We start from the raw sequence: 12,822 nt of genomic DNA, 5'->3' as shown, positions 1-12,822 counted from the left end.
CGGTGACCAGCTCGACCAGGTCTGACCACCTCTGCTCCATGTAAAACAATTTTATCTCTAAAATAAGGTGCCGCCCGTTTCATGGCCGATCCCCCGCGGTGGGTTGCGCCAGATTGCCAAGGAACAACCAACCAACCACCTCTGCTCTATTCACTTCGCAGAATACTGCTTCGACAGAACGGGGCAGACGGCCTGGCAGTGTACCTACAATTTTTCCTGCTTTCCCAACGCATCTACAAAAGCCTGTTAGTTTCTACCTCCTTGACGTAGCTTCAACACAAGTTACGAAAAGAAGAAATTGCGGCAAAAGCAAGATGTAACTCTTTTGAAATCCGACCAAACCGGAACCGAAACACCGAAGGACGCGGCTGCTTTACTTTTTTATGCGTCTAGTCTGAGAGGGCGAGAGCTACCTCGTTTCGAGGCTGTGCGCGCTGCGCTTGCCGTGATGGCACACGTCGCCCACGTAGGTTAATGCTTGCGAATCCTCCTTCTGGCCAAATGTTCGCGTGATGGATGTGTGCTTATGTAAAGAGAATAAGTGCGTTCCACGTTAGCTTGTGGTTACCCCTTGAACACTGACGCCGTTACAACACAAAAACCCAGTTCCTAGTAACACATATGTAATTACAGCGCGCTCGATATACGAAGCACCCCTTCGACAACAGATTATTCTGAAAGTCTGCAGCTGACAAAGGGTGTATGACATAATTTGTTTCATAAACGAGAAGAGGCAACTGTTCGTGGGTTTAAAGCAGCTTCCATCTCATTTTTTGATTGTGGGACTGCAAACCAACGCGCGCGCCGCGCGTATTCCATTGCCGTCTATGGCAGTCGCGCCGTGTTTTTCCTCTAGCTACATGGCCGCCGGCGGCTTCACTTGCTCCCGTTGGCGGCGGCCGGGACTGCCACTCCAGAGGTTCTATAGAACCTCCTTGGTTGCAACTACATGACGGCACTCGTAATTTCAGGAAAAGGCCAAGAGGCGGCAAGATTTGAAATCAAGGCAGAGCATAGGGAACCCAAGCTCAAGTTTGCGGCGCGACGACAGCGCCGCGCCAGCCGCGCTGCGGCTCTGTCGGACAACACTGAACCGTCGCGCGGCCGACTCAGCCCCTTTCACGGTAGCGGCAGGCCCCGGAAAGTCTCAAGTTCTAGCGATCGCCACAGAGGGCGAAAAAATCGACCGCAGCGAGTTCCATCGATATGCGCGCAGAGTGGAGCTACTGACTCCTCTTTTAGCGGTCGGCTATCTTAGTTTGCATTTTCTCTGCTAGGGGCGCTAAACCACCCAAATTTTCCACTTTAAAGGAATTGTTTTGCGCAAGGCAATGAATCATTCAAACATGTTATTTTGCTTAGGATAGCTAAAGAGTTACTTATGTTTAGACTTAATATGTATAGCTGCTTTTTAATTGAAGTGTCAACGTTTTAGGACTTCAGTGATGACTAACTGGACCAAAATCCAATTTGTATCCATCTTTTCCGTGGCCGTTGGCGTTCAAATTGTTCGGCGGCAACGTAAATGCGGAAGCGCCTTTCGCTTCAGTTCGCAGACGCCCTTTTATCTTTACAGCAATAGTAGCTGACTCAGTTTACCGGCGAATTTAGGAATGCAGCAGTGATCGAGATCGAGGGGTACGTTTGACGCTTTCATGGAGTCGATCTTTTGATTCCGCACCGTAAACAGGTAAGCCGGAGCGTCAGTTATGCTCTTGTTCAATGGTCCGTCGTCGTTTCTTTGACATAGTTTTTACATCAACTAATATATTGCTATAATGACGAATACATACACCACATATTGTTCAGTGTCAGCTTTGCATTGCCGTGTAACTTGCACACGCGACACGTCTGGTTTGTGATTTCGGTGTACTGTACCTAAAGGGATTGCGCGTGATTTTTGAATAGGACGCCTAGGCAATTTGAAGTGGCTATGCGTGCAGCGTTTCTAATAATCGAGCACAAGTTTTTTAAAAGAGATTTTATATCCGCGAAGGGCGCGAACAGCGGCGATTATTGAACGTAATGATAATCGCATTAGGTGAAAGAGAACGTGCTTTGGGGTTCTTCATGAATGATTAGATTGTGTTAAACATTTAGATTATTATCAGCAGTCCTTAAAGTCAAGGGGGCTTAATGCGGTCTCTGGGGGTCTCATACCCCTCCACCGATATTGAGATCTAAGACCCATCTCGCCAGAATGTAGGGGTGTGTGTGTGTGTTGGGACCGTCGAGATTGTTCAGAAACTCTTATCATTTTCCTTGGTTTCACGATTACTATAAAATCTAAATTTTGTAACGAATTTTGCCTGATGAGTATTTTGTACCTTCCACCCTGTAACGGCAGTGGTTTCGCGAATAATATTTCTTATGTCACAAGTGTCGAAGCTTCGTTTCGCTGCTTCCATAGATGGTAATTTTCATTGTTTACTTGATCGAAAGTGTGTATTTCATCTGATGTGTTTTTTTCTAAAGCGGATATAGAATTAATGTAATGATGTGTACTTTCAGAATACCAAGATTTCCCCGACTTCTCTCCAGAGCTCTCAGCCTCAAGGCGTGAGACCAGTAAGTGGGAGCTTTCCAAAAATAAAGCACAATGCCATTGCTCCTGCTTAAATACACAGCATTCTTTTCCAGTGCCCCTAAATATCTCTCCACCAATACAAGAGCCAGCATCCCAGGGGGCACAGGAGCCATTGCCAACAGCACCAACTACACAGAGTAGGTATTCTTCCTCTTATTAAAGCAAGATTAATGCAAGATTACATAGTAATTCCAGTAAGTGTGTCTTCATTCTACAAAACGAAAAGGAATTATTCCCACATGTGTCCCCAATATATAAATATTGGCACTACAACTGGTTAATGATACAGCTCATTACATTAAATAGATGCTTTCATTAAAAAAATGCACTTTTGTTTTAACGTTTTACTATACGCCACTGGGTGTGTGCCTACTTTTGGCCAGTCATATACGTGGCTGTGTGACAAAAAATACATTTTGCCTGTGTTTATTTTGTTCTCATAACATGCAAAAATACCAAATTAGCCTTTTACACTAGCCTGAACTCGTATTTCAATTTGGGCATAGCTTGCAAATTTGTAAAGGATGCACACAAAATTCCGGGTAATAATACGTTGCATTAAAATACAAATGTACGTGTTTCTAGTGTACCAAACTTATTGAACCATTTAACCAAAGTGTAAGTTTTAAAGCCTCTTGCTTAGACTTAACATTAGTGATGTGGCTTTTTGATTTTCCAGGAACCCCAAGAGCCAGGACCAGGACCCGGAAAGTGCTCACTCCACGTTATATGAAGAGGCTTCAGCGCTACCGCGACGAGAACTCTCACATCCATCAAATTGTTGCAAGACTTAAAAAGTCCAAGAAACCAATTGCATCTCATGCGCAGCTTCTTCTTGAAGCAGGCAGGTACCTAAAGAAGGACTTTTGGAAATTCTAAGAGTGCAAATGCATCTGCAACCACTGAAAAAACATGGGAGACGATGGCCGATGCAACTTAGACAGTTTGCCCTCAGTCTTACTTTACAAGCCCTGAGGCATATAAATATCTATCAAAGGTACTAAGTAGGGGTGTGCAAATAATGAAATTTCATTTCGAATCGAATAGTGCTGCATAGTGGCCGAAAATATCGAATAGTATCGAAGCGTGCACTGTCAGTAACGGCAAGAGAAAGGAAAAATCAAGAAAGCTACGGCGTGGTGACGTGCTTGTTCGGGAGTTTTTTTTTTTTTTTTCAGGTTTTATGGGCGTGCAACCATGTTGATAGAAGAGCTGCCATTCCAGTTAGCCGTGCCACTCTTAACCTCTTGGGCAACAGAGGGTGGTGGTATGGTAGCTAGTTTTTTTTTTTCTTATAATTGTACAATACGGCTCATCTGACAACTGTCACGTTATTGTGCTCCATGGCCATGCTCTGGGCCCAAAAATCTTCAGGTGCCCATTCACAGCAGCGTTTTGTTTGAGCACCAGAACGATGGGAGTTTCTGAACGAGCGGTGCAGTACGGCAGTGGCGAATGTGTAGCGTGATCAAATTTTCACATGTGAAGCCAATCCTCAAGGGTTTCGCATGCCAAATTCGGGATGTTCTATGGCACTTGCGGCATACGCAACCGAACTATTCAAAAGTCCGTACCTTTGTTTCGGAAGTGAAGTTGAGAAGGGCTTGCCACTTTTGTTGTCTTTCTTTTTTTTTACGTGCTGAAATAACATAACCTCCTCTAAAGTAAACACGAGCTCATTTTCGAACCAGGAAATCGGTGAAAGTTTTAACGAAGGCCTATTGCAACGACGTTAGCGTTAGTTTTAGCCACCCTACCTTCACCAAGTTGCACCATTGGCCTTTGTTGCGTTTTAGATATTCGTACTGTCGAATTATTCGAAAGTTTGAATACTAGCTATTCGAAAGTCGAATCGAATTATTCGATTAGTTAGTATTCGATTCGAATTCGAAACTCAAATATTCGCACACCCCTAGTACTGAGCCTTCCCACAATCAAGTCCTGAAGGACGTGGCTGTCGGCCGTAAATATAAAGACAGGAGTTCTGCCTCAGATTCTCGAGTTATTCAAAGAAAAGGCAAAAAAAATTGGGAAATTCAAGACAGAGCTTGCTGCCTAATTTTTGACAAAATTTCATTAAAAAGAAATCTGCAGTATGACCCTAAGGAAGACATCATACATGGATATGTTGATAATGCCAGAGAAAGAACAAATGGCACATTGCACACTGCAGCACTTGTGGTTTCTGGGATAGCGAAGAAATGGATACAGCCAGTAGCCTTTTTGAGAAGAGGGGAAACAGTTCGTGCAGGGCCCCTTTTAACGTCATTGAAAAAGCTAATCATTGAGCTAAAGGCATGTGGCCTCTTCGTCAAAGCATTGTTTTGTGACCAGGGTAGCAGCAATTGCGTTATTGCAAGGACACTGGGTGTGAGCCCTGACAGGCCTTTCTTTATTGCTGATAAATAGAAGATTTCCTTCATTTTTGACGTCCCCCACCTGTTGAAATGTATGAGGAATAATCTGAGGAAGCATGATATTCCTGTTGGTAATAAGGTTGCTTCCTGGGGGCATATTAAGACTTTGTATGAATCAACACATCACCTGAAACTAAAATGCCTACCTAAACTCACTGAGGGCACATCTATGAAAGTGCGTTTGGTAACATGAAAGTAAAGTGGGTGCTCAGCAACAGTGTCTATCTAGCAATAGAAGCATTCATAGCATTTAATGTTCTCCACCAGAAGCCACAAGCACAGCTGAGCTTGTTGTGAAAATAGATCAGTTTGATTCATTAAACAGTTCTTGCGTAGATAGCTGAGAGAAAAATGAGGTATACAATTAATACTCTACAGGGCACATTGAATTCTTGCATTCTTGGATTGCATGGATTATATCTTGGAAATTCAAAAAACCTAGGCAACCAAGAACCATTTAGGGCTGGCAGGTGACAATTAAAGCTGTTTGTATGCTGTGGGTAGATCTGCAGGAATCCTATAACTTCAAGTTTTTGCTCGCTCGTCGTCTGAATCAGGATCCCTTGGAGAACTTGTTTGGGATCATTCGGCAGCAGCACAGCTGTAACGAGACTGCAAACACATTCCAGTTCACTGCCGGTCTCAGGCATATCATTGTCGGGAAGCTCTTCAAGCTTTCAGATGGCAGCAACTGCCAAGCAGATAAGGCTGTTCTTCTAACTGAGCTAAAGAAATTAAGGCTCGATTAAGAAGTCCTACTGTGGCCGACACCTTCAGCTCAAACCTTTCAGACACCGAAGAACCAGCAGATGTACTTGAATCAAACATAGTTTGTTATGTGTCAGTATACCTAGTACAAGCATTTCTGAAAAAAGCACCATGTTTACAGTGCAAGGATCTCTTGAAAGACAAAAGCCAAGATTTGTCTTCACCAAACCAAATCTCCATGATGTTCAAAGCAGTGGAGGTGCAGGACAAGACTCTAGGTAATTTAACGGTGCCCACAGAAGCAGCTTTCAATTTTGTCAGAAAATTGGAAGAAGCATTCTCTGTTAAAATAGGTGCTGTAGCACACTTGAGAGGGGTGTCAGAGAAACTGCTTCGTATTATGATGGAGGTGACTAATGGCCCATTTTGCAGTGCTCACTGTCGCAAATTGTTTCTGCAAATGTTTGTACTAGGGGTGTGCGAATTGTCAAATTTCACTTCAAATCGAATCGAATAGTGGCCAAAAATATCCAATAGTATACTTAGACAAAATGTGTACCGCCAGTTACGGCAAGACAAAGGACAAATCAGGGACGCTACGGCGTGCCGACAGTTTCATTACGCACTTGTTCGAGAGTGGCTTTTGTTTCAGTTTCTATGGGCACGCGAGCATGTTGATAGAAGAGCCGCCATTCCAGTCAGCAGCGCCACTCCAAACCTCCTAAAGACTAACAGAGGGGGGTATGGTGGCTAGTTTTTTCCCCATGGTCGCGCAATACGGCTCATCTGACAACGGTAATGTGCTTCAACGCCATGGGTGCTCCGTGCCCAAAAATCTTCGGGCACCCGGTCACAGCAGCGTTTCAACTGCGTGCCGCAACGACGGAAGTTTCTGAACGAGTGGTTCGGTGTGGCAGTGGCGACTGCCCAGCATGAACAAACTTTTACAAGCAAAGCCAATGACCGAGGGTTTCACAGGTCAAAGTCGGGACGTTTTACGGCGCTTGCAGCATACGCGACCGAACTGCGCAAGAAGTCCGTGCCTTCGTTTTGGGAACGAAGTTGTGAAGGGCTTGACAGTATTCTCATGTGTTTTCCTACGTGCGGAAATGACAATCTCTTTTAAGATGAGCGTGCGCTCGCTTTTGAACCAGGATGTCAGCGAAAGTTTTAACGGAAGGCCTAGTGTAACGACGTTAGCATTAGTTTCTGCCACCCCACCCTAACCAAGTTGCACCATCGGCCTTTGTCGCGCTTTAGATATTTGTCCTGTTGAATTATTCGAAACTTCGAATACTAGCTATTCGAAAGTCGAATCGAATTATTCGATTAGGTACTATTTGATTCGAATTCGACACTCGAATATTCGCACACCCCTAGTTTGTACATATTAGGATTCTTTGGTATTTGGAATTCAAAAACAGAGAATTAAGCCACGCAAAGACTTGGAAGTCTGCTGCAAAAATTGACTTAGCAGTGCAAGACTATTGTTTTTGTGCTCATACACTGCTGTGTTATAATCGTTCTAAGCAAAAAGGATAAGCAATCCAAGGAGCTCATGACTTGGTTGTACAATTTTACTTGTTGTCCATGTGTTTACAAGCAATGTACTGATATTTCCTACAGTATTGTTGTGACCATGAAGTGTTTGTTATGTATCTGTGTTGTGAATTAAGCTGGTTGCTTACAATGTGGGAACGCACAGAATGATTAAACCATACCCATTAATTTCTGGGCACTTGCCGTGCTGTCAAGTGGGCTTTTACCAAGAAAGGTTGGAATTTTCCCAGCCCACTTGTCTGTGGTCAGCTGCAAGCTGAACAAATTTTGTGCTACTCCGAGCCATTACTTGCCTCTTTGGACACAACTTAGCCGATTGCCTCTGCAGAGAGAAACTAGACGTTAGGATAATTTTTCATCCAGGGCGAATTTATTATAGGTTCGCTCCACCAGTTAAATAGTTTTGAATCCATAGAAATTAATATATGAATTGTTTTTGGAGAATTACGCGCTGAAACCACGATGCGATTATGACGCGCATCATAGTGGGCACTCCGCATCAATTTTGACCACCTGGGGCTCTTTAATGTGCCCCTTAATCCAAGTACACGTGTTTTCGGTTTTCGCACCCCACCGAAATGCCCGTCACGGCGGCCGCATCCGTCACCTAGTTTTCCTAGGCGATAAAACAAAACAAATGCGGCCGTCGTGGAGGGAATTCACACCCGCGTCCTCGCATTTACCAGCGCGGCACTTTTTTTTTTTATTGATATGATATATAAGGAGATGACGGCACCTTACCTGCTATGCTAAACTTGTCAAGAAACAAGCCAGTAGTAAGGAAAATACGGATTCGGGTGGTTTCACAATGTGAAGTCAAAAGGTCTAGAGAAGCGAGTTTTGCCAGCCACTGAGTTTTGCGCTGCAAGCTATCGTATTCTCTCCGCAAGGCTACCGGCCAGGTGATGTCCCAAAGAGGCTGCATAAAATTGGCACGAGGGAATAGGGAAATAATTATAGTGTACACGAGCTTATACATAGGTTTCGTAGCTCTTCTTGCTCGTGCGTTCGCGCTTTATGAGCCATTACTTCACGATGTAACCGCGTTGTTTGCTTGTGTGAACGCTCAGTGGTGTACTTTGTCTTGTAATGATTTATGAATATGTAATAAAACATTATCAGGCTTACACATCGCCGGTGTTGTGTGCGTTAATGCCAGTTGAGGCATTGGCGTCTCCTGGCACCTTCGTAGCATTTCACACAGTTGGGGCACGGAATACACACGAAAGACAGTTCAGAAGATTCATTACGACACTCGCAGGGCTCGGTAAGTGAACAAAACGTGGCATATACATTTATTTCTTTTGTACGAGCACGGGCGACCGGAGCGCACTGCACAGCAACTACGGTATTCTAGGGACCGTACAGCAACCAAAAACGAGCGACGGCAGCCATATTGCATAAAACTCATTTCCGTTTCCTGTTGTACAACGGCATCTCTTGGTCGGCTACTTTAGTTCACAACGCCACCGCTACCCTTATTTCCGTTGCACTGTCAAAGGTACAGTTTCCCTTCTCTAAGTGTATGGGTGTTCTCTGGTAGCGGTAGCGTACGTGCGCTCGCGTTCTTCTCTCGGTGCGGGTAACTGTGGGGCCGTCAGCTCGGCACGTTGAACCGAGAGGCTTGCTGTGCGAAGCTGCGCATTTCCACGATGGCAGAAGCGACCCCGCGGAAGCGCAAGCGTGGTCCGAAGTATTGCGGTTTAGTGGCCAGCCACAACAGTGCAGACAAGGCACACGATTCACGTGTTAAACTGTATCGGTTCCCGGGCGTGTCGCACGAGAAATAAAGGCGGCAAACGTGGATAGCTGACAGCGCTGTCTCGCCTTCTATTTTGGCTGTCTGAGTTCATCGCTTTCGTTCGTTCCGACTACCTGAATCGGTAAGTAACGGGGCGCATGCACGCAGCGACTACAGTAATGATTACTCGCTGTCTTCTCGCATTGTTAAAGTCCAGTTACGGTTGTAGGTGAAGCAACTTTGTGTTTTGATTCCCCGTGCTCGTGAGACCTACCCGTCGTTGTTGAACGTTCACATTCGCGTTATACCGTTAGCGTTGCGCGGTTGGTTGAATTCAACTGAACTCCGCACATTGTCAGAAGTTCGGCGCCTGCATTTCACGCGTCGGGAAGGCTGCTTTATCACGCCGGAACGGACGTCTGTGCATTTTCAGCAAGCTTTGACATCGTTCTGCAGGTTTGCTTTGTTGTTTTTTTTTCACTTTATTGGGGTGATATATATTTAAGCCGCTAAATATAACTGGCACTTCATACATGCTTTGCAACTGCAACCTTGAATTAACCACCTTCTGACTTTGTGCGATTTTCTAGCCGCGTTCGCGCAGCAGGTTTTATACGCCTGTCGAGTCGATATCATAAAAAGAGACTGCAAGCATGACGCGAGAGCTGAAAGAACGAGGCGAGCAGTTCATCTTGCTTCACAGTGGTTAAAGCTCAGCTAGCTGCCTCGCGTCTTAATCGGCGGGTGATTCTCCAGCGGCACGGAGGACTTGACTCTAACCTTCTCAGGAAGCAGTGCCATGGCCGTATAATCTTTTCTTCGCACGCCGCAAACGTTTGTTCACGAAAGTACACGGCTGCTACTGTAAGCATGCCATATCAAAACAATCATATGATTCGTAGTCCACGCCGCAGAACATCGATAGCGTGTACGGCTTCATTTCGGAGTGCATGTGGACCATTATTCATCTTTAACGTGACAGAATGAGACTTACCTCAAGGTATACGTCCTACACGGTGTAATCGCGACTTGGGAAATGCATTTCGCTTTGAGTCGGGCGTGGTTGTCGTCGATCGTCTGCTCTTCACCGTTAACGTGATTGACGAGCTTTCCTCATTTTATCAAGTTCGCTTTGCGGAAGTGCCAGTCAAGCTTGAAGATCCTTACGCGGTACATTGTGAGACGCCGCAAGTGCACCGCGAGAGCTCTGCACGAGCACGGAAGCGAGCGGCAACGCGGTGGCGAGAAGGGAAAGCGCTCGCTGATCACGCCCCAGTTTCTCTTTTTCTGCCAGAGATGGCGCTGCCTGTCAAGAGCAGCAGCGCCGCTAAGCGCTGCTTGGGAAGCCTATAGCAGTTGGGAGCAACGTTGGTTAGGAGCGTGTATGTTAATTACGATTCATTCGGAGGCGGACACGAAACCGAAAAAAAGATTGTTCAGTATGTCATGCAAGGTGGTGACTAGAGGCCGGATTTCAAATGCGAAGCATTTCTTAGCCAACCCAAGGCACTTTGAGCGTTTCTACCTACGTATCTATCTATATCTAGCCGCCTACGTCTGGGTGCTCTCGTGACCGCCTCCTTAACTTCCCACGAAACGCGAAACCTGTATAAAATGTTTTAATTATAGAGGTTTATAGAGGTTTTAAACGTTTTAAAGACGTTTTATAGAGGTCTTGCGTTGGTGTAGACCAAAATTGGCGTGGGAGGGTAAGATGATTTGAGGAATACATGACTGTGTGGTTCAAATGAACCGGGCCCTCCGGTTTTAGGGGGGCCCCCCAAGGGCCAGAAAAAATGGCCGACTTCGTTGTTTTGTTCGAAAAAGTTTAACCCTTCTGCTGGATTCCCCTGATTGAAACAGATTATCTATTTCAATAATCAATATACATGCTTCTAAGAGGTTGTTCGTTGCATAACGTGCATAATCTTGAAGTCGGTTCACAGTTCTGCAGTCTGTGGTAAAAACCTTTCACTCGCCCAAGACCATGCATCGTTTAGAGGGAAGGAGCTGATCCAGCGGATGGACACACAGAGCAGCCTGACGAGGATTTTAGCAGCTACGGTCCAACACGCAATGCGAAGGCGCATAGAGAGTGGTTCCTGTTTGAAATATCGTTTAATGCGCTGAATGAAAATAACCGGTAAGAAGCTGACGCATAGGTATGCTATAGTATGCTTTCATTATAGCGTAAACAACGCACCATGAAATATTTGTATGTTAAGGAACTTCCTGATAATGCAAGAACTCCGAAGGAGTAATGGTTTGATTCTTCGCTTCTGGCATTGCCGTTCTGTCTTAATTCCTGCTTGGTGGTTATATAGGGGAAACTTAAGAGACCATCACTTGGTAAAGGTTGTGCACAGGAAATATCTACAACATATATCCACTATATGACCGCCAGCAGACCCGCACCGCAATTGCTTGAGCGTTGTGGTGGGAGTCTTCAACCGACCATCACTTTTGAACTTCTTTTATGCAACCACGGGCGTCTCAGGTGAACATGATGCTTCTCCTCGCCGAGCGGATGCGCGCAGCTTGTTCGAGATCACATAACACCGCTGCCGCGCTCAACGATCCACGAGGCAGCACGGCTCTTAGGACGCATTCTTCGGTTAAAGAAATTTCGTACGCCTTCACGCTCTGGAGCTTTGTACTCGTCGTTGTCACTGCAGAACAATCGCGTCGTATGCTGGCCTTAAAGGTAAGAGCTCCAAAATTTACATTCATGCGAGTATTGGAAACAACTGCAAGCGCATTTCTTATATTTGGGCACTTGGGCACTTTATGACGGCTAACAGGTACAGTGTGCACGTTTCGTGCGAGAGTTGCAGAGCTTCTATTTTAGTTACTTTGCAAAGATTGAGCAAAGACTAGCAACATCTTTGCGAGACCCTTGGGAACACTAAAATAATATTCAGTGGATTAGCATTTGAATACTTTTATTGCGAATATATTATTACGCAATGACTAGGTGGGTGCGTTTGCTATTGTGTTGCTTCCGTCATTATCAACTAATTTTATGAATAAGCAAGTACGAGCTTTTCTTACTAACTTACTCAGAGCGGCCGATTTCGCCAAGCCTCCGACATTTTGTGCTTTATTTTTGCCAGCTTTGGAGACTGTCAGTCACCATTCATTGGAATGAGCGAGCATCGCTGTAACATTCACCTGAACCAGAACGCTTGAGAATGCAACCCGTTGCAAAGATATGTGAACCATAATGATATAGAGATCTTATTGTAAAGTCAATTCCGGCTGTATCGTCTTATTCTGTGGACTTCCTTCGTATTGTAGACAGATCCAGATCATGTCGAGAGAGTAATCGGTAGACAGGAAGCACTGCAGAAACCCAAACTACGAGAAACTCTCGTCAGTGAGTTTATCGCCAATATCAGATTTCTTCGGTAGCGTTTCATTGTCTTGTTAAACTACCGCAATGTTACTCATAAATTTGTTTAGAGAGTATTCTTCATTGTCGCTCTCAGTAAAAAATATTTCTAGAAAAGCACACTTTGAATAAGTTACTTATAGATCATAAACTTGGCTTGCAGGCTCTGTTACTGTACCATATGCCACGGAAAAAGTTTTCTGGCGCTCGAAAGCGCCGTTTGGCAACGGAGAAAAAAAAAACCACCTTAGCGACACTTTAGAAAGAGTGCCTAAGCCTTCTAGCTATTTTACCAGTGTCAAGAGCTCGGCCAGTAATCCGTCGACCAGTGATACCAGTGAAGGTGACCCAGCAGACCGTGCGCTCAGCGAAACTGTTTGTTCCGAAGCAGGCGCAAGCGAGGCGCTCTTTTCAATGG

Source organism: Rhipicephalus sanguineus, chromosome 3, assembly GCF_013339695.2.
Source record: "Rhipicephalus sanguineus isolate Rsan-2018 chromosome 3, BIME_Rsan_1.4, whole genome shotgun sequence".
NCBI lineage: Eukaryota > Metazoa > Arthropoda > Arachnida > Ixodida > Ixodidae > Rhipicephalus > Rhipicephalus sanguineus.
The sequence above is the reverse complement of the archived record's forward strand: the minus strand, read 5'-3'. Positions refer to the sequence as shown.